General features: G+C 38.0%; 1 long non-coding RNA gene across 1 annotated transcript in view; it reads left to right on the top strand.

Moving 5' to 3' along the window:
* Positions 1–15,628, top strand: part of LOC129145579 (uncharacterized) — a 46,348-nt gene extending 30,720 nt beyond the window's left edge. Inside the window, exons 2-3 of the long non-coding RNA XR_008551335.1 lie at positions 10,956–11,107; positions 15,279–15,628. This is a non-coding gene — a long non-coding RNA (uncharacterized LOC129145579). The remainder of the gene's footprint in view (positions 1–10,955; positions 11,108–15,278) is intronic.
* Positions 15,629–23,803: the final 8,175 nt, after the last annotated feature.

Below are 23,803 nucleotides of genomic sequence, written 5' to 3' on the forward strand. Positions count from 1 at the left end.
CTTCTCTTTCCTTTTCTGTTTGGTTCTTTTTATTTCTGTGTCTTCAAGAGAACTTATTCGTTCTTCCATTTCATCTATTCTGCTTTCATTGCTTTTCCCAGAATTCTTTAGTTCTTCCATTAATTCTTTGATCTGCATTTCTTTCACTACCCTCTTTAGGGACTCATTTCATTCTTCTGATCGTTGATTATTTTTCCCTTATCATTGTTTTCCTTTATGAGTTCTGTCATTTTTTTAATCATGGAAATTTTAAATTCTCTTTCTGGAAGGCTCAGAAGTTCTTCCAAGTTACTGTCGTTACAATCTGGGGGCTGGTTTTCTTTTTGTGGTGTGCTTCTTCCCTGAGGAGTTGCTATGTTGCGTGTGGTTCTTCTATTCCCTACTGTCTGTTTTCTAATTTGCCGTATGCGTTGGTACACTGTGTAGTTGTGACTGGCCGGCATCTTGGGTGAGCTTCTCTGCTCCCCTCTGGCTCCTCCGGGAGACATCTGTCAGTTTCAAGCAGTCTTTACTGAAGAAAGGTCCCTGTTCTAAAATGCCGATGTGGGGACACACTCCCCTGTGCTCCTGGTCTGCCCTGGCGGTGGGTTCCCTCTCCCCCTCTGGGCTTGGATTGCAGGCCAGAGGTGTTCTGGTGTGGGCGAACTTCCCCGGCTCACCTCTGGCTCCTGAGGGAGCCTTCTGCAGGCAGTCTTTACTGAAGAAATGTCACTGTTCTAAAATGGCGATGTGGGACACACTCCCTGCATGTCCAGTCTCAGGCACACTCTTCTGCGTGCCTGGTCTGCCCCAGCTTTGGGTACTCGCTCCCCCTGTGGGCTCAGACTACTGGTGGGCAGGGGCCCTGCGTGGGCTAACTTCCCAGCTGACCACTGGCTCCTCCAGGAGCCTCTGCTGGTTTCAAGTCGCTAGGTGGCGCCAGAGATCTCTCCTAGAGCCCTTGGGGAGCTGTTTTTTTTTTTTTTTTCACCCCGTGGGACAGGAAACAGAGCAGGAATGGTAGGGTAAACCTCAACGGCTTTGGGGTGCTGTGTCTGCCTTGTGCCCCACCGTCGTAGAGAACCCACGCCCCAAATTTTGTGCTCCGGATCTCAGTTCCAAAGCCCTCAGGTCCAGGACGCGGGTTGTAGCCCAGTTCAGTGTCCACAGAATGGCGTCTTTTGCACCCCGCTCCCGTGCCTGGGTGCCTGGTTCCTGGATACTCAATGAGGGACTTTCACCTCAGTGAGGGTCTTCGCGCGCGTCTTCCTGCAAGCCTAGGTCGCAGGCGCGGGGACCTGAGCAGCCGCGATCCCAATCCGCGTTTGCTTTTCAACTGCGCTGCTTTTCCGCGCTATCACATAGGGATATTTTAGAGAGTCCCAACACTCCTAAGCTTGATTCATGGAGTGCCACCTCCTAGCCCCATGTGTACAGAAAATGCTTCAAGAAGATGAATTTAATAGGACAAGGGAGGGGATATTGTTGGAGAGAGTTGAACAAGAATTGAAGAGAGATAGTTGATACCCATTTTCTTTGAGCTGTTCCCCAGATGCAATGAAATCATTAAGGAGTTTCACCTGAGTCACCTACAGCAAGACAGGAGATTGTACTGTTTACTCTGCACTGAGAAACCAATAGTATAAAAGGCTAAGTGCAGGGGCCCATGAGCAAATAGAGGAGAACTGGAGTTTGTGCATTTCCAAAATTTGTTGGAACACAGAACTTGTGTTTCCCAGAGATCAGGTAGCTCATGCAGAAAAAAAAGCTAGTTTGCATATTTGAGGCACAGTCCAAATATGGCATGTGGAGAAGGAGGGATGATTGTAGTGGACCAAAAGCCACCCATGTCTTGTTAGAGTGTCACATCAATCAGAAAAGAGAGGTTTGTCAATCTAGTAAGAAAGAGGAGAGAATCTTAGCAACTGGTGAACTCAAAGCAGTCCAGACTCTTAGCCCCTAGAGAAAGAACCAGCTCTAAATGTCTCCTAATTACACAGCTGATTTAGGGATCTTGGAACCAATCCCAATGTGGACATGAGTGTAGGCTTCCCCATGGCACAAAGCAAGTCACTGACACCAGTTAGGTTGTCTAGCAGCTCAATTCTGACATGTGATACCTGGAAATAGCATCAGACTCCTCAGGTAAGGGTCTCAGTCTCCCAAGGCCAGGCAAGAGCGCCTTGTACTTCGATGTTAGTCACAAGCTCACGTTGTCAGCCCCCTATGCTTCTGATCCCACTGGCCATGAATCAGAGGTTGCCTGACTCACTCTTCAATTTCAATTAATTTGCTAGAGGGGTTTACAGAACTCAGGAAACCTATTTAATCATTAGATCACCAACTCATTACAGTATCACCCAGAAACACCCCGCTGGGAAAGATGCATCGGGAAAGAGACAGGGGAAAGACATGGAGCATCCACGCTGCTCCCAGCACACCATTCTTCTCAAATCTCCACACATTCACCAACCAGGAGCCCTGTGAATCCTGTCCTCTTTGTGGGAATCTCATTACTTAGGCAGGACCAATTAAAGATTGGGGATGGATGAAACCTCAGCTTCTGTCCCCTCTCTAGAGAGTTGGGGGTGTGACTGACATCGCCAACCCTGAATCACATGATTGATTCTCCCAGTAATCATTCCCATTCTTAGGAGCTTCCCAAAGGTCATCTTATTCACATAACAATAGACACCCTTATCATTCTCAAAGCTTAGAAAATTCCAACGATTCTGGGAGCTGTGAATCTGGAACTATGGATAAAACACGACATGTCTGTGAAATATAACATTTCCTAAACAATCACAATATTGTTTAACAGCCAATTGATGCCAAGTTCCCATGCCAGGGTTTGTCAAGGAAAGACCTTCCTCTTGACCCCCATGCTTGTTTCAATCCCTGGGGATTTTAGCTGTAAAGACAGGAGAGGGGCTATGGAGACCTGGAGAAGAAGAGACCTTGCATCACTTTTCTAAAAGCTGTGTCCAACTTGGGGAAATGGGTGAAGCTTCCAGTTTAAAATGGCCTTGGACTTTGAGTTATTACTGAACATTTGAACTGAGACTGTGTTCTGTGACTTCAAATGTCTGTAGGATATTTTATTAGAAAAGATTGACCAGTGGGGCCATGGAATCTCTAAGTTTTATTCAAGCACAGAGGAACAACAAAGCGTCCTTAGTAAGTTTAAAGTCTACAGGGAGACAGGATTAGAAATGATGGACAATCTTTCCCAAATATTGTGCAACTTTTTTTGGAAATTACTGGAATTTTCTGTCAGTTTACTATTCACTAATGGGAGATGTAATATTATATTAATTTATATAAATATAAATTAATATAGTTAAAGATGTTTAAATGGTTGTGTATAATAAATCATCACTGCTGCAGCCACAGTACGTAGAAGTTGTATACATAAATACCTCCTCTGAAATGGTATTAACTGAAATTGGACAGAGGACAGATCAAGGACACTCCCACTCAAGTGGTCATATGGGGACAGGCCTTTGTAGGATTAATAAATGGCTTCTGAATGTACATGATAGAGCAGGTTAACCACGTACAAAATCATAAAGCACAAAGAGGAAAAGTACATTTGCAGAAATGCTATGAGATTGAGCCATGTTTGTGTACTCTCTTAGAAGAATAAATAGCACTCCACAGTAAATGCATTACTTGAAATAAAAATTTACAACCAGAGTAATATTTTAATGGAAACAGCAAGGGCCCTGAATTTTAGCCTTGAATTTTCCAGCTGTTCTTTCTATGAGTTTGAGCCCTTTATTAAATTTCGCTGGATCTTCATACCCTCATCTGAAAAACTAATTTCAGATGGCTAGGATCTCTTTTAATTCCAATATTTCATGATTGTATCATTTCAGCACGTATTTTATAAGGTAGGTTTTCCAAAAATAATTAAAGTTGTCTGTATTATACTAGTGAGAGTTCACCTGTAAGAATAGGAAGCGATATCTGGCATTGGAGAGAAAAATATTTAAAACATTAATAAAATCATTATTTATCTAATGATCAGATCCAAGAGCAATCAAATGTGATCCAAATAGATTACACAAATAGATTATCTCCTGGGGTGCTGGAAATGATTAACAAGAGCCAAAATACTATAGACTTGAGGATAAAATGAAATACCATGAAGAACTTTGCTCAGGAAGCAGAACTAGCATTATCCCCCTACCCTCCCTTTTGTTTAGGTAAGAAAAAAATGAGCAGGTTACCCTGAATGACAATAAGGATAGAGTTAAGAGATAAGTCAGGACAAGCTTTATTAAAATGTCCCTCTCTGGTTCAAGGCAATAAAATAATCTTCAGCATGGCAACAATATTCAGTTTTGCAAAAATTCCCAAATAATTTTAATTATGTAGAAATAGTGATACATAGTTTACTTAGAGTTAAATTAAGAGGAATTAATACATAATTAGTCACAAAGTTAATCTAGTTGTTTTGGCTTAAACAAAATGTTTGTCCTTTTTTTAAGGATTTGTGCATTTTATTTGATGATAGTGGATAAAGGTCACATTTTTTTTTTCAAGAAAAAAAAAAAAATCTGTTATTTTTTCTTTAACAGAGCCTACACATTTTACCTCTTTGTGGATTTCTCTCCTTTTGCCTACTTCAGGAATCAAATGACTGTTTTTAATCATTGATGTTAAATATGATGTATATGAACTCGATCATTTTACTATTTATGCAATATTTAGTCAAGACAATAGCTAGATGAGGCAACATAGTTGTGATAAGACATAGTTGTGCCTTTATATAAAAACATTGTATTAGTGGAAAGCCTAAATAAATAATCATTTAAGTAAATAGGTGATGATAAATGACTTAAAGGGGAAAAACAATACAGTGTACTTGGAATTGGGAGCTGATGATTTACAGAAGGGTGCTCTAAAAGGGGTGCCAAGGAAGGTCTCCTTGAAGAGAGAGGATTTAAACAAAGAAGGTAAAGATAAGGATGACATATCCATAGGATGAGTTGAGTTAAAATAAAGAAACAAATGGTAGAGTAGACATAGTTAGGAAGAGAGACTGGGCCATATTATCCAGAGTCTGTACCAACTTCTCTACCTTATTGTCCTTAGCAGCTGCACATGATTAAGATAACAGAAAAAAGTCACTCTCTTCAGTATTACGTTCCAACCCGACCAGGCACAGCTATTAGCAAATTGATGCAAAATCTAGATGGAATGAGTTTCTGTTTATTGTTGTTTGTGATTATTTTTAAAACCAAATATTTACTCCATCATATCACTGGGATGAATAATATCAACACATTAGACATCAGCTACAAAGGAACTATCTGTATATGGAGGAAGAAAAATAAGAATACATTTTGATGAATCTTGTTACTAACCAGATAAAGCCCCTGAATGCCTTTTCAGTCCAACATTTAGATTCAGCTCTCTCCTGTGATATTGAATCTGCCAACTTAGTTGTGATTTTCCCAAACAACCTTCAGCAGTGTCATCTATGCTCTGAATGACTTAATATAGCTGAGCAGCCTTTACACTGAGTCCAGGGTAATCCTGACTTGAATAAAAGACTGTGTTATTACTAGTTATAATGAGTCCAGGGTGTAATTATATACAAGAGTCACAAACATATTTTGTAGTGTTCTGACAATAATAACCCGAGGTACTGTACATATGCTTGTAATTCTCGTCCCAGTCAAGCTGGCGTTCATAGTTGATCATTTGGTATTTAGATTAGAGGGCCAATTATGAAAATATAAGCTGGGTATAGGAAGTCACACACACAATAGATAACACAGATGGTCAGAGATATCCAGTTCATGCAACTACTGATTCTTTCCCTGGAAATTTTAGGAAGTGTTTATGATAAGAAATATCCTTTGAAAAAATAGTTTAAATGTATGAACAGGCACGGCAAGATCTGGCCAAAATCAGGCAGTGGATAAAGGTCACCTTTTTTTCTCAAGCAAAAAAAAATATCTGTTATACTTTTTTTTAGCAGAGCCTACACATTTTACCTCTTTGTGAATTTCTCTCCTTTTTTCCTACTTCAGGAATCAAATGACTGTTTTTAATAATTGTCTTTAAATATGATATATATGAACTCAATCATTTTACTATTTATGCAACATTTAGTCGAGACAATAGCTGTAGAAGTACATGTATTTTAGCTCTTATGACTAAGGTTGCAGTAGGTAGTTTTGATAAAGGAGTCTAAACATTAAAATCAGCTAGAAAAAGTATTTTGGGGTTCTATCTACATTTTTGAAATAACTCTGATGCTGATGGGGATAAGATGCATGATATGAAAATATTTTCAACTGAATATAAATATGATTTGAAATTCAAATATTATAAGAAAAAGCATAAGACCAACACAAATAAAGAGTAACCAGGATCTTTTTGTACATGTGCGGTGCCTCTCCAGGGAAACAACTATTCCTATAGGTATTCCTTGGACAGGGTTTTTCAAAGCTACTATATTTATCACATATCATTCTTGGTGGAGTCATTTGATTAGAGAAAATGATGAAAATGCAAATATACTGAGGAATGCAGTCATATCCCTGTTCTCCCTGGACAGTATGTGTCTGGTCTTTGCTGCACAACTGTCATTTCAAATTCTTGCCAATGTAGACACAGACTATAGCTCAACATCGTTATCAACATATTGTCCAATACAACACTGTGAAACTCTTGACAGAAAGGATACATTTTATGAAACTATTGTTTAAATCACCATCTTTATACTTGAGCAATTATGGGAAGGTATTATTGAACTTGAGTTATATTTTATATCCCCATATAATATTTTTTATTTCAAAATACAACTAACTGTATATGTTTAAAGCTGGATCTAATGGTCTTGTGAAAGCTTCAGTTTATTAATCATTTGTTTACTCCCATCCTTGGTAGGTCATGTTTCAAGGGAAGCAATAAGCATCTTTTTATTAATTCTTGAATTGCTACAATTTTTCTTTTTAAGAAATTTAAGATTTGTAGACTCTTAAGAAAAATAACTATTCCAGGGTTCTCTTGTGACTCATTAAAACTGGGAAGGAAAGCAAAAAGTTGGTGTTTGTTTAGTTATATTCTGATCACAGATACTAGAAATGTTTGCTTCTATGTAACGTGCTTCAAAATATGAAAACACAGCAACACATTTTTATTAAGGTAGATGTAAAACCTTTAAAGAAATTCCTTCTCATCTAAGAGAATTTGCTAATATTCTATGACTATTTTATAAAGATACCATACATAACCCCAGAGAGTCCTTAAGATTATCTGCTATTGTTAAAGCATTTAGCACAATTTTTGTGAACTATGGGTGTGGAATTCCATTAAGCGCCACAGTACCCTATTAGACCTGCAAGATATTCAAATGTTATTTCCAGAAGCCAGTAATGAGCGAGTGGAAGGCATCATCACCTGTTGAGGGGAGGTGGGGCGATGCGTTTACTGCAGTGCTAGAACACTTAGGACTTCAATTATTTTATCACTTAAGGCTTTTCCTTCTTTTTATGCTTTTTCTTAATAAGTTGGAAATACTCTGCATAGGTAAATTGATATTGACTACTGAGATACCTTTTTAATAATTTTATTGGGATCAAAGGCATGTCTGAAAGGACCAGCATCAAGAATATCATATGGAAAATATTTCCTTGATGACAGAAAAATTAATAGCCATTGCTATTTAAGGGGTGGGAGGCAAACACAGAAAAACATAGCTAGTTCACATTTTATCCAAAGTTAGAATGATTGGGGGCCTCCCTAGTAGCTTAGGGGTTAAGTCTCAGCACTACTACTTTGAAGGCCTACCTCAAGGGCCTGAGTTCCATCCCTGGCCATGGACCTGACCCACAAAGCACAGCAGACCTCTCCTGTATCATCCGCTGCTCCCCTCAGCAGTGTATTTCAATAGATCTGCCTGTTCTGTTCCCACTCTGTGCTTGGTGAACCCTCTCACCACCTCCCCCATGCCTCTGCCCTGCACCCCAATGCTTCTATGCAAAAATAAATGAATAAAATATTTTTAAAAATAGTTAGAACAATCTAATTTTAAACACCTCATTCTTATGTAAGCCATCCAATAGGGTCTCTTCGTTAACTAAAATGACATAATTATATTCTGATTTCATCCACAGTTTAACTTAAGTATTCTATATATACACTATGCATATGAGGGAAACCGAAGGGTAAATTTAGAAATAACTTTGTGACCTACATTTACTTTCCAATCAACAATTACATCTTAACCACCACTGAGCTTTGGCTCCATATTTGGCAAAGGGGAAAGCAGAGAGCTTGGAGTTCATTGAAAAAGTAGAAAGTAAGGCCTTGACTTTGGTACAAATGGGTCTTAGTTCTGCTCAAGTAACTCATCATTATCCTGCAATTTTCCTCTTGATTTTCTTGAGGACTCTAATAGATGTAATATCCAGACTGAGAGATTATTTTTCAGGAGAAAGAACATGTAATAGTCAAAGTCAAGCTTTGACTTTAGGCAGAAAAGATATTTTGAAGGCATTTCCCTTGCAGTAGGAAGGACAGTTATCCCAAATCAGCAACATCTGTAACTGGCTATTGCACAATACAATGTAATGGACTTTATTTTGGCTCACGCTGGTCTCCTACTGTGAAGTCTCACACCCTATGTTTCTGAAAGACACGATGAGTGTCTTGTGTATGTAAGAAATTATTGTCCACTGATCTCCTGAGTGCTGGCATGGTCTCCATTCAAAGCCATTGTTTCTTGTTTGTGTTCCCCTCTGTCTAAAATCTTGTTGTTTTCATCTAAAAGTGAAAAAAGTCTCTAATCTTCCCTTGGTATCTTGGTAAAAAGTTTCTAAAGCATATGTGCTTTTTGTCTTGAAAAGTTTCTAGTGATCTTAGTAAAAATCACTTCCATTTTTACTTATTTCAACCTGTCTTCACCAGACTCAGCCAGGTGTCTGTGAGAGGGCTGGCATTGAAACAAATTTGAAAAGCCAAAATTTTGTTCCTCTTTGTATAGAGTCATGGTTCTCTTAGCAATAATTTGTGTTCTGACTGGGTAAAGGACTAACGATGTCCATATAAGGAAAAGGTTGTATTTTTGGTCTATACCTGATTTTTTCCCAGAATATCGTTTTGAACCCATCAGGGATGCCTTTTCAATAAAAGAGTAAGCAACTGTAATAAATGAAGACTTTAATAAGAAATTTGAAAATTTTCCAGTGCAAGTAGTAGCTGACTTAGTATGTTCAAGAAATTCTGCTCTACATTAACTAACATGGAAATTAGGACAGATCAAGAAGTTTCCAAGATCTATATTCTCTTTCTCAATTTATATGTATAGTGTGATATTAAACAAGAAGAAAGGCAAGTTGGAGGTCTAGATATCAACCTACCTCTTAACAAATGTCAATGCCTATGTATAGGTGAATGTGAAACCCATGTAAATATAGAATCTCAACTCCAGAGTTAAGCAGATTACGCACAAAGTCTTGGACAGGATGGGCTGGGTGTGCTTACCTATGTACGAAGCACATTTTCTATGTTTGTGTTGTTAAGAGGAGAGAGAATGTTAGTGTGCTCATATGAGAGATCTCTCTTTCTAAACAGTTCAACTCGTTCTTAAGAAGAGAATCAGAACTAGGACAAGTACACCCAATTTATATGCCTCATGTTTACCAGAAAGGAGATGTAGGCTATAGCAATAGAGTCATATATTTGGTGAAATTTGCAGGAACAGAGTATTTTAACTGTTAATACAAAAGTCAGATGTCTCCTTCCATGCTTCTTCTGCATCACGCTTACTCCTGCACTGGATGATGTCAACCTTATTTGGATTCCTCTTTGGAATGTCAACTGGGGAGAGATTAGGGGATTATTTCTCAGGGGGAGAAACCTAACTGTGAGGAAGCAGCAGAAATGGAAAGTTCTCTCCTCTTTTTTTCTTGTCCTAGTTTATCTTGTCCTAACCTATAGTTCTATCCACTAAGCCAAGAAATTGAATAGTTAAGATATTTCCCACCCAAATTATGTATAACTGCACTCTACACCCGAGTACTTCCCCGCACGGCTAGGGTCGGATAAGAATCTCTGACCACATATACCTGTGCTCTCTGGTCCTGCTAAAAGCCTCTCTTTGTGTATTTTACCCTAATTTTTACTCGTGGACTTTTTTTCCCCAAAACATCCTCACTTATATTCCAAATATAGGTGTTAGTAATGATCTGCTTTCTCCCACCTGAATTCTGACTAAACTGAGACATAGAATAGAGTAAGGCTGATGGAAGCAGAACAAATGATGATAATAATGACTTTTTATAGGATATTTTGTATGTGTCAAGCATTGTTCTAAGCCCTTTGTATGCATTAACTAGTTTAATTCTCATAATATCCAGATATTAGGTGCTGTTATTATTTAGGTCATATGAATAAGAAAACTGATATGAATAAGAAACACAGTAGTCATAAAACTGAGGCTACCAGGATACCTCCCCGGTGGCACAGATGGTTGATTGCAGCGCTATGAAGCTTTCTGCAGCCTCTGCAGCACGTGTTCCATTCCCGGCCGGCCAGGGAGATACCCACATGGCGCGGCAGACCTCTCCTGCCTTGCCCACTGTTCCCCTCAGCAGTGTGTTTCAGTCAGTCTGCCTGTTCTGCTCCCTGCTCTGTCTCTGGTGAATCCTCTCACCCTCCCACGCCTCTGGCCTGCACCCCGGCTCTTATATGAATAAACAAATATTAAAAAAAAAAAACAGGCTACAAGGGGGTGAGGGGTGTGGAGGAAAGGGCCAAGGAGACACCGAGGACTGTGGTGGAGGATTATGGGTACCCTGGTGATGGGTGTGGTCACACATCTGAAGAGGTGTGAACCTACATTTCTAAATCATATACAGTGTTGTAATCCATAGTTACCTTAATCAAAAAATAGTAATAATAAAAAAGAAAACTGAGAGCTGTTAATGTTATGTTATTTACTGAAATTCACACAGAGTCAGCATCAGGGTTACTGGAGACAGGCTGTCTGCCATCGGAGGACAACCTTTTCTCACGTGTGTCATGGGCCAGACTTCTGACTTATGGAAGGTGCTGCGGGCACTACTGTTCCGAGGAAAGGAGAAAGCCCATGTTTTGAAGTGGTTTGGTGAGTGGAATGTTATTTCAGACTGTGGGATTTGTCATGGCCCAACAGACATCCATCTGGATGCCCCACACGTGTGCTACTGTCTATGACACGCAGTGGACGGACATGCCACACGGACTTGCATTTCAGTGAATGGGAGACGTCATGCCTGTTTAAAATGCAGGAATCGTTTTTGTGGTAACTTAAATGTTCTTTTATGTGTCTACATTTCTGTGCTCTGGTCACACGTTTGGGGTGTCTGTGCTAATTTCTGCTCAAGAAGAACATCTAAACCCTGCAGCAGATATTGATGTACAGCTTTAGATAGTAAAAGCATCAACTCGATACTGTTCCCAAATGCTAAGCTCATTTAAGAAACATTTCCGCTGTCTTAGTACAGTTTGTATTACCTCCTTTTGTCTTAAATTGCTTTTTCATCATTTACTTCTTTATTTGGGCAATGTAGGAAAAAAATAACACTTAATAGTATTTTCTTTCAGCCAGTGAACATAATGTATATTGTAAAGCTTATGCTGTTGATTTCCAGGTCTGCTCCAAAGGGTTACAAAAATAAGATCAAGGGAAAACAAAAGCTAGCATTTAGTGAACTGATTGCTCGTATTCTCTGAGAGCTCTTTCATGAATACCTAAGATTTAAAAAGTACTATGCCAAGCACAGTGAAATGAAACAGAAGAAAAAGATTGTCATATTTTCCCTTCATTATAAAACCACTTGTTCTCTCTCTTATCACAACGCCACTCTGGCTAATTGCCCTGTTTTATTTTTCAAAAAAACATCACCACTGACCAAATTTACTTCTGTGTTTCCCTAGCTGTTTTCTGTTTGTCTGTTCATGCCATAGCAGTGCCCGTCAGAGACCTTGCATGGTTCTCTTTACAGTTCTCTATCAGCACCTAGAACTGTGCTAAGGTGGTCAATAAATAATTACGAGTGAAGTGTACAAGCAGCATCTCAGTAAGAGGAAAAGCTCTTAAGAGAATACAACCAGGGCATGAGAGTAGAGAAAAGGTTTTTAAAACAGAAACAAAGCAAAGCAAAAGCGGGAGCATGTTTCCTATTGGGAAAATTCACTTTTTCTGTCATCTACTTATCCATTATCATCCACCAAGATTTATCCTCTCCTCCACCTATCATGCATCTATGCATGCTTTGATCATCTATCTTGCCTATCTATCTTCTATGTATCGATCCATCCATCCGTCTCCTCTCACCTCTCCTCCCTCCCAAGCTACCTCCCTTTCTCTCTTTCTCCAATTTTTTGGTAAATGGTGTTCTGTCTTTCATTTCTTTTTCAAGGTCTGGTCCTATTAGAATAACCAGTTTTTTTAAAAAAATATATTTAGGCTCAGCAAACTTTGAAATAAGTGTAGTAGTCAGCTCTCACTATCATTCAATATTTTATATTTGAAAGTGCTTATCCGGCAAGGTTCAGAACTCAGCTATTGGGTTAAGCACGAGTTTCAGAAAGATTCTCCAACACAATGTTCTAGAATAGAATAGACTTATATATCTGGGAAATATATTCTGCTCCTGACCATTTCCTGAACACATAACTTGTGTAAAACTTTGGGAAATTAATGATCCGAATTTGAACTTCTGGAACATGTCATATATCCCAAAGGGGAAATTTTAATATCATGCAAAGCTGTACTGACTTGGAAGCATCATAATCAGCTTTTAAGCTTCCAAGTTAACTACTGTGGTTAACACTGCACACCTACGCTGACGGTTCAAAGTCTCTGCATGCCTTTCAATGCCCAGATTTTCAGTCACCTCGCTCTTAACCTACCTTAGAGAGTGATGCAAATTTTTGGTCGAAATCAATATCATGCATATTTACTGCGAAAACCTGTCCAACTATAACTGCACTTCCCTCATCTTTTGCCTTAAGACTTACTGGAACAGTTGAAATAAGGGATCAATTTCAATCAATGCACATTTTGACACAGAAGGTCTTCAGTTGTTACTGTCAATGATATCCCGCTGTCTGACATGAAGTATGTGCTCAACAAATGATGGTTGTGAAATGTCGAATTGATTTTAAAATCATCTTTAAATGGGATTTTTTTTTTTCCTCTCTGCAAGTTTTGCCCAATGACAAACCTATAGCCTTCAGTTCATTCACCTAGTAGCTAGAGTGAGGTGGACAGAAAATTCAGAGGTGACCATGTGCCCTGCTCTGACTGATTTCCCCTAAAGCTCGGCAGTGCCCTTAGGATAAGTCTCAAATCCAAGGCCAGCACACAAAGCCCTCTCCACCCAGACTCTGCTCTCGGCCCTTCATTTTGTTTTTTAATTTTCCACATACAAGTGAAACTATTCAATATTTATCTTTCTCCTTCTGACTTATTTTGCTTGGCATTAGTTCCTCCAGTTCCATGCAGCCTGTCACAAAAGGTAAGAGTTCATCTTTTTTATTTCTTAGTAGTATTCCACACACACTCACACACACATTTTTTATATATACACTTTTCCATACACTTTTCCCAGGGCTGTATCAGTCTGCATTCCTAGACACAGTGTACAAGGATTTATTTCCACATCCTCACAGCACCTGTAGTTTCTAGACTTTTTGATATGGGCCATTTTCAGAGCTGTGAGATGGTATCTAGCGGTTTTGATCTGCATTTTCCTGATGCTAAGTGATGGTGAGTATTTTGTCCATGTGCATGTTGGCCATCTTGTCTTCCTTGGAGAAGCGACTATTTAGTTTTGTTTTTTAATTGAGTTGTATGGGTTCCTTATAGATCTTGAATCTTAGCCCCTGTTAGTTGTATGGTGTATGAATATTTTCTCCCACTTAGTAGAGTGTGTCTTTGTTAATGATAGTGTCTTTCACTATGTGAAGGCCCATTCTGCTGGGAGCACCCTGGCTCCTCCATACCATCTCTGCTCAGTGAATGGTATATATTGCCACACCTCTGCTTGCTCTCCTTCCAGAGGTGGCTGGCCATCTGGGAAAGCTGTGGTCTACAAGGCAGCCTCCCACCAGGAGCCACAACTTCCTGGTGTTTCTCTCCACTCACCTCTTACTTAATGAAGCATGAATTTCTTTAGTGTCCCTTCTGGTGCTTTCTTGCTAGTTTCTGATGTCCAAGAGGTGTTCCCATTTTGCCCAAGCCACAGAACCCACTGAGTGCAACACCAATATGGATTAACTTTCAGATGTTTTCTCCAGAGCAAAACAAGTTACCTCCTCTGATACCATCTTTTGCAGGACAAACTGCTGATGGATGAATGAGTGGTGCTGCTAAACTTGGGCTCACATAAAAACAAATTAAAAAATGCTTCAAGATACTTAGTTATCTTCAGTGTGCACTATATTTTCAAAGAAGTATGTATAATTTATCTTGCTGCAGTCATTTCAAATTATTAGGGAAACTTTGCGTTAATATAGATAAATAAATCATTTAGGGGGAAAAATAACTAATAAGAAAACAACTCATTTAGGCAGAGACAATAGATGTTTTCTTTCAACAAGATCCCTTTAGCACTACTACAAAGGTGGATCAAATAGATTTTCTTAAGCAGAATTATAAGATGATCTAAAATGTTTTGATTGCATATTTCTAATGGTTTCTGGAAGGCTCTGTTAAATTGCATTAATTCATGATTATTTCATTTTCACTCTCATTTCATCTGAAATATGTTGCATATTGAGGTTTTCAAAGGCAGAGGGCAACTTCTGAAATTCTGGTTGATATAGCACAATCATTATTTGGGGGGGTGCTAGTTTTAATTTTAACTATTATTTCATGTGCATAATTAGGCATTTAAATTTATATTATTATATTAACATCAAAATGATCAAAATATATCAAATACATCCCATCTTTAGCAGAAAAATATGTATATAATGTGGTTTCTGGCATGATCACAGCTTCCAAAAGAAGGGCTACGCATGCACTTTAGAAGAGAAATATTTGAGGCAGTAATTGAAACTAAGGCCTATTAACTAGTCTTTCCCTAGCAACACAGTCCTCTGGAGAGAGAAAGTAAAAATAGGGTTCCATTATTAGTAAACTATGTTTCTCTGAAACTCTTTCTTGCTGAAATTAAGGCATGTCTAGCTTCTTGAGAGTCCATCCTAATATTTTTAGAAACCCAATAGGGATATCTCCCTTGTTCATTCATTCACTGAGATTCCTGTTCTATTCCTGCTCTCCCCAGTGACCAGCACTGATGATGATTCTGTAGTTTTGGACACCACTGGAGTGGTCAGCAAAGAACTCTTCCCATTTGGATTTACCGATGCCTCTTCCTGACCAAGTACATCCCAAGGTTACGTTCACTCAGAAGACTCATCCACTATTCATCAGTGAGGATTTACTCACATGGTCACCCAGGGAGTGAGAGAGCCTTGCTCTCAACGTTTCCACTATGGTGGAGCTAGAATGGGGAATGTAGCCAGAGCATGCTGGCTTTTAAAACTGCTATCAGGAATTGGTAGTGATATTAATTCCCTACATTTCACTGGTAAAGCAAGTCACATATTTGTTATCCTTTCCTGTGACCAAATAGCAAATTGGGTGATTGCTAATTACTAGCATCTTTATTACAATTATCTCTTCTCTTAGGAAAATTGTTCATAGAAATTTCCTAGACCTTGCACACCAATAGATCTTTGGTCTATTTGCAACATATGCCATCCAGACACTTTTAGATGTATCTGAATCCTTGGTTAAACTAAACTGAATCCTGAGATTCAAACTAAAAAAACATATTTTTTTATTGTTTATGTTTTTGTTTTTTATCCAGAAAGCCCATGTCAAGGAACATTATTCTAACATCCTTAGAAAAGAAGACCTCCATTCCATAAAATATCTGGAACCATTTTTTTTTTAAATCAGACTCTTAATTTTATTTTTCTTGCACAATATCTTAGGTCTAAATATATATATATATATATATATATATATATATATATATATATATATTCTTTCATTTTCAGAATCACCTTGTTATAAACACAAGTCCATAACATGAAAAATATGGAGTTTAGGCATTCATTCACACATTCAGTCAAGTTACTAATTGGTTGGTTCTAGAACAAACTCTAGTGAAATTTTTATGGATGGTGACTTTTATGTAAATGCTGACAAAGTGAACTGCCATGCTGATCAATGAGGGGTGCTCTTACTTTTCCAAAGACTTTCTACTTTCTGAACAATTATCCACGATTGAATCAATACATGAAAGCATTGGATCGATACCTTGCATTATTGAAAGATAGCTCACGGTTAAATACTTTTAGAAAGCTAGCTTTGAAAGAGCAGAAAATATATTTGAAGAAAGGTAAGACAACTGGCATTTCCCTAGACAGAATTGGGCCTAATTACCTAAACAGGTTTTTATAGACTGCTTAACTCTTGGCTTTACCTCCTTATTTTGCTGCATTTCCCCTGGATCACCAATATTCTTGTCCTCCTTTTCATCTGAAAGGACATTTTTTCCAGTACATTTCAGCCAAAAGGGCAGGAGACCAGCTGTCTTCACTGGAGAAACCCATTATTTGCCAAATGGATGGGTTTCTGCCTGGATTCATTGGCTGTTTTCCCCAACACCTCAGGGTACTATGCGGTCTTTGCAATAACATAATGCTTGTTCAGATCTGGATCAGACTCATTTTACTTTTTACAAGACCTAAAAATCATGTTATTCTTCCAGTTTGTAATATTTGGAAATAGCATGTTTGCAAGTAAGTAAAAGAGTAATGCAAAGGAATGGATTTATCTGACCTTGACAGAGCCTAGAAATATACAAAATTCTGTCAATGTCAGGACACACGCTATCTTTATCTAGCTCCAACAATACAAATTCGAATTCTTACCATCTCAGCAGAATGTAAAAGATTTATAATCAATTACTACAGAAACTTGGTGTTTTGATTTTGCTTTTACATTCTACTTGAGAGGCTCTAAACTATAAGTTAGGATAATACACTTATAATAAAACCAAATATTTAAGAATTTACAAAAATTGGGATATTGGATAAATTATCAACATGGGGAAGAAAGTTTTGCCTTAAAAGATTAATTAAAAAATTTATAACAATGGATGTAAAAATTTTCTTACACATTCCTTGGCATGAACTATATATTTGATTAATGTTTGGTGAATGTTACTAATTTACTAAATTAATTTTATCAGTAGACTATATAGGATTTGACTACTTCTCAGTTTTTGTATCTTCTGTCTCACCAGTCTATCAAAGAATATAAAATGACCTTTGTTAGAAATAAAACTTTTACCTTTCTTGAAGTCAGTAACATTTATATGGATTTATTTAAGAATTCAATAATTGTTATATATAAGTCCATTCACACTAGATAACAAGCACCTTTCACTGAAAAGCTCTAGTTGAGATAACCTTTCAGGTAAATGAATTCCTTTTCTGCTGCACAGGGTCTTAGTGAACACTGATATTTAGTATGGAAAAAAATGCTGTTACTATTGTAAAAAAAAAATCTTTTCATAATACTTCTAAACATTGATGACAATCATTTAGTGAATTTGTTTCATTTGCCATTTGTTATATAAACTGAAATTTGAGCTCCAAATGTGAATAAAGAAAATACATATTCTGTATTTCAAATATCCCTGTGGAAATTAAGCGCTTATTTCTTAAAAATGTCTAAGTAACATTGGAGACAAATGACTCAGGTGGGTATGTTTACAAAAGCATGCAGGTTTTAGGGAGTTAACACGAAATTTTGATTAGATAGAAAAAAATAAAAATGCTCAGATCCTCCTAGGGTTACATAATTGTAGAGAGAGGAAAATTTCCAGTCATTGTTTTGAAATATACAGGGAGTTACACTGAAATTGACACTTGGAAGAATCTGAAAGCTATGACAATAGTTCTGTAAGGGATGGTAATTTGGCTATATAATTAAATTGGAATGTGTTCAGTAAGCAGATGTGTGCAAATAAAGAGGCATCTCAGCTCTGGGTTTGCACTTCTTGATCTTTCTTTTGTTTGCTTTTTTATGAGGACACCCCATGGCTTTTTGTTGATGCTGTGTTGTGGCTGTTGTTTTTCTCCTCACTAAATTGGTTTCCAGCACGGATACACTCCTCAGGCTTGTTCAGTAGCTTTCCAAGTTGCAGAGTTCCATTCCGTCCACAGATGGCGTAAGACATGATTCTCCATGCTCAATGGCTTGAAAACATTTTTCTATTCCTGTGCCAAAGTTGATTTGAAATTATTCCCATGCTACTGTTGAATAGAAACAAACTTCCTTGGGTTTCAGATGTCACTGAGAGGTGAGGCATGATTTACAAATGATATAAAAACCAGTTATTTATTTTTTTTCTGGAGGAACAAAGAGAAAGAGGAACCACAAATCTGGAATTCTACTACCTACCGTAATGTATTATCTACTCCTACTTTTCTCCTCATCTACCACAGCACAGTGCTCAATGGCCATGAAATTGTGCATGACAGTCTGTACTCACATAATTCTTAGTAAATACCTGGTGACTGTTATTTTGTTGGTATAAAATGATACACTTTTACTATATTGCATTTCAGTGCCACCATGGTAGTATATGGAAATTTTACTAAACACACATTTAGAGATAAACATAAAAAAAAGGAAAAATTTGTAACATAACAAGAAGAGAAAAAGTAGTTGAAGGGGCTTTAGACATCACTGAATTTAAGCTGTCATTTATTGATAAGCTGAAAACCAGTGATAGGAACTGACTTGGCTAAGCGTCTTTGTGAGTTATATCTGCTGATAGAGATTGAATAACTCTTTAGCTCTAAGATGTCCTGCCTCGGTCTTTCTCAAGGAAAAAGCAGCAGGCCTAGCAGAGAACTTTTTCTTGATACTTGAAGATTTGACACCAAAATTGATGTTCTGTATCAGCTCTACTTGTAGCACTTGACTGGCAATGAAAAATAGGAGGGATCGTTTTGTGTGGAGTAGGAGTTTTAGAAGCCTCCTCCTTTGATTATCTAATTATTAAGATATTTAGATATTTTGTTGGTGAGATGTTACATTGGAAGATGGAAATGGATTCTCTTTCTAGTAGAAGACAGAGAAGAGGAGTCAGGGAGGAGGGAGAAGATTTTGCTGTGATGTCAAGAGCTTCTATAAGCTGCAGCCTCCCTCTCAAACTCCTTTCTGTCCCTTTGTTCATTGCAGAGCTGGCTCAGGTAGAGTTCCAGTTAAACTTGGCATTTATTTTACTAACTCATGTGACTCTTAAAGCCTTTTAAATTTGATGCTATTTTGCAATTTTAGTGAATTCTTACTGGCAGAAATTGATTCTATGAGAAAGGATAAATAGTATCATGCTTTGAAAATTTTCAACGATGTCAAGAAAAATTTTGTGATATTTAAAGACATTTTACATTCTTTTCTTTGGCATTCTACTACATTGGATGCACAATTTGCATAATAATGTTTAACATTATGAAAAACCTTAAGAAATTCATATTCTCCTTCCACTCTAATGATGGCATTATTAGCTCAATTTTTTAATACATAAGCATAGCAGGAGGCACTTGAAACATTAAGATTGTAGAAGAGAAAGATGAAGATTGGTTTGAAAATTAAACAGGTTATTTTCTGCACACAGGGGTGGAATACCTTGGGCTCTGTCTCCTTTGCTCTGGGTTCTCATCATCCCCTCCCCCCCATAGCACTTTTATTCAGTATCTGCTCTACTGGCCTATAACTCAAACTCATTTTATACACAATCAGAAAAAGGTTGTCTATTTATATACAAAAGAATATATAATTTTCCAGAAAATATGTAATGACAAGAAGATCCTCAAGTGTCAGGAGAGGAAAGACAAACAAGTTGTGAGACTAACTCAAGGATGTACAGCTGAATATGCTAAGATCAGCCTTGCACACAACACACTGAAAAATAAACAATACAATTTCCAATGTAGCTCTTGAAACTAAGCCCTACCACTGTAAAAATGACTAGTCTTAGCTTTCTCCAACTAGACCTTAGATTGGTCAGATAAATAGATTTCCATTTATTTTTATTATTGGTATTTTTAAATTATTTTACTTATGCTGTTTTGGATTGGAATTTAATTATTCACAACCATGTTCTGGCTAATACAAAAATCAAAGGGAGACAAAATTATTGAAATCATCTAATATGAAAAAGTAATATTAATAAGGTGGTAAGTATTATTTGTATTCTCATATCCAGAGATACCTATGTGCAGGTGTCTGAACTGAGGTCATCATCCCATAAATTATATCAGTATTATTAGAATCTGTAAAGACTTACAGCTGGAGAGCCTGTCACAAACTGGGAAATTGGAACTCCTTGGGAGTCCAGATGATGACTGAGCAGACTTCTTCAACTGACACTCAGAGGAGCCAATGACTCAAAGCAAATTCTGACCTATTCTAAGCCTCTTTGTCTAAAACTGAGAGCAGTGATATTTGCACCGTAATATGGTTTTTAGGATTCAATAATAAATGCAAAAATCTCTTGGCAAAATTGCTGATAACTTGAAAAAGGTATTATTTTTTTCCCCTTCAACCAAGGAATCCATTTGCTATCGAATGAGATGGAGGACACAGAAAGATTTCAGTTCTAGTAGACAAAGTGGAGAACACACCACACAAGGCAGGAGCCCCCAGCAGGACTGCCTTTGCAGAATGTCTGCCCCCAACTCTTTCCATCAGAATGAGGCTTCCTTCAAATGAGCTCATTCACCTCCAAAGCTGTTTTACATCCAATACTAAAGATGTTATTTCCTTTGCTTATTTCTTTTTATGGAGCTACTTACAGAAGCAGTGTGCTTTACCATTATTCCTCAGGTGATTTATGTTGATTACAAATCCAAAATTTAACCCAATTTAGGAATGAAGAGCTTGTTGCTTTACTCCTTGACCATTGAGAAGTTGTCTCGGGCCTCCCCGGTGGCGCAGTGGTTGAGCGCTGGGTTGCGAAGCTGCCCACAGCCTCTGCAGCGCCGTTTCGATCCCCGGTTGCTCCCCAGCCACCGGAGGAGGGTCCCGCATGGCGCGCAGAACTCTCCTGCTGCCCACTGCTCCCCTCAGCAGTGTACTTCAGTCCTTCTGTCTGCTCTGCTCCCTGCTCTGGCTCTGGTGAATTCTCTCACCCTCCCACGCTTCTGACTGTACCCAGTGCATGTATAAACAAACAAACAAATAAATAAATAAACATGCCAAAAAAAAAAAAAAAAAAGAGAAGTTGTCTCTATTCATATGCCAAAAATAGTATACACAAAATGCAAACATTCCAAATTATTTGTATCTTGCCCCTCCCAAACTAGGTCAAGGAATTTGCACTTGTAAGAAATCTTAAACACGAGCTATGTCTTGTCTACCATCCATGTATCCTCAGTCAGAAGGTAACATGTCAGGATTCTCGTCACCAATTGTCAATACCATCTCTGCTGGGCGCCAGTCGGTCCTTGGGGACACACACTAACCAGAGTTGGATTATTCACGAGAGCACAAGCACAGGACTCATCCATGCATTGTCTATTTGAATGAAAACAGTCTATAGGTGGAAGAAGTTCCAGTTGTTTTACTAGACACTATTCTTCTGGTAAGGCTGAAGTTGTGGCTTAGACAAGGTCATCTTAGCCACACTTCCAAATGTTACTTCAGGGAGAGGAATACTGTTTTCTCTTTGAGAGATGACCTGTCTGTTTAGGAAGAAGTGTATTAAAATATTTAACTTGGTGACCACACCTGAGGGAAGAAATCCTATAATGTGAAACCATCAATAAGGATACTTAAAAATAAATAGTTTTTTTCATACAGGGGATTATCTAAAAATAAACTTACATTTTCTTCCAAAATAGTATTTACCCTTACTACTAAAATCAATTAAAATGAAAATTAGACATCAAATATAGATGTACTCTGATAGAGTCTCGAAATAAAAATGGCAGGGAGCATTGAAAAGTCTTCCTCAATTTTGCTGAATCCAGGATGACCTGTCTTTATTTCACCATCAGAGGCCCAAGTAAAATGTCCAGATGTCCCAGCTTAACAGTCCAAACCTGAGTCCTTGATGGGCTGGCTCCCAAGTCCACTAATTGCTGTCATATTACAGCACATTCTGATGTTATTTCCCATCAGTTCACACCCCTGCTCTCCCACCCCAACTTTGCCTGCTAGCTAGGGCCTGCTTCCTCCTGGCCCCTGCTGTATATACATCCAAGTTCATCAAATCCCCATCAACTCCAGGGCAACCCAATCTGGCATCCGAAGAGTATGTTCAGATGCTAAACCCTGAAGGTTGAAAATCTTTTATTTAGTGCCAGAGCTCTTATTAAGCCAACCGCCTTGTTCCAAAACATATTTACCCGGAGCACAGAGAGCTGGTTGTGAGAAATACACATGATGGCATTGCTGTATGATATGAATTCTCTGCAATTTTGTTTTGCCTTTCATAACCGATGCTTCTTTGTGTCCCTACTATTGTGAGCTTTCCAGTTACAGATGATTTTACCTTGTCACCCATTGGAATTGTTTGTAAGAACGAAGAGCAGTAATGGTGAAAATGAAAAGGAATAAAAAAATGACAAGTATTTTTTTGTCTCTTTCATGACAAGGGGTTTTTTAAGAAAGATGTTTTCTTGAATATGAAATAAGGGGACTATCTCAGGCTTAATGGGAATTATTCAGCTCTGAGATTATTTTTATTTTGACATTGTATTTTTTTTGGGGGGGGGTTGTCCATGTTTTGGGAGCAGAGAATAACTACCATCAGCAGCATATTTAAAGCTTTGGTTGATGCTGAGAATATCATAAAATGTACTCACATCCTAGTTTTTAAAAATGTGCCAACATTTGAGAACAGAATAAGGACATTAATACATTTTATATATTACATTACTGCCTTTGCTTAGAAGAAAAAGAACAGAGAGAATGAGGAAAGCCCCCAAGATTACACGATAGGCTGACGAGACTACGAATTCTGGGATGGACTACCTGGGAATTCCTGTATCTTGTTCTCAACCTTGCTGTTAACCTAAAACTCCCCTAAAAAATGTCTTTTTTAAAAAAGAAAATTTCACTTTAAAGTGTGGGATATGAGATGTACTGCCCAGCCCACTCCTATGGCCCTGGGTGTCAGTGGCTGCGGTGAGTGGAATCCAGTTCTCTTAGATTGTCTACTTAGATTTTGTGTCTTCTGCCTAATTTCCATCATTTTCAGTTACTGAGTTAACTCAGGGTGAACATTTTCATTAAAGATGAGGAAACTGAGACTAAGGAGGTTGGAACTCTCTTCTGATTTCTAGGCAAAGGTTAACACGATTTAAGAAGAAATTTTAATGAACTACAAATAAAATGTGTAAAACGTCCTCTTCTTCCCTGGATCTTACTGAGTCCTAGGAACTCTTTGATCTAGCTGTAGTCCAGTCATTCTCAGTGCATATTGATATATTTCTGTCCTCTGCTATGAAATAAAGGAAGTAAAGTCTTTCTAACTTTGATGAGTGTGTGTCATCTATGAATAAATGTTCCAGAGTCAAGATCTCTTCAATCACTGAGGATTTTTCAAAACAAAACAGTAGGACAGTCACTGACAGAAGCCCAGAGGTCCTGGTTAAGGAGTTGGTACAAATTCACTTTGGAAACTTCTGTAGATATCTTTGTTTTGGAAATCTGCAAACCCAATGTCCACATAATTAACCTTTGTTGATAGTGCTTAAAAGAGGTGGCAAGATTACT

The sequence above is a fragment of the Talpa occidentalis genome, unplaced genomic scaffold (assembly GCF_014898055.3).
Source record: "Talpa occidentalis isolate TD23 unplaced genomic scaffold, MPIMG_talOcc4v2.1 talOcc4.13, whole genome shotgun sequence".
Lineage (NCBI taxonomy): Eukaryota > Metazoa > Chordata > Mammalia > Eulipotyphla > Talpidae > Talpa > Talpa occidentalis.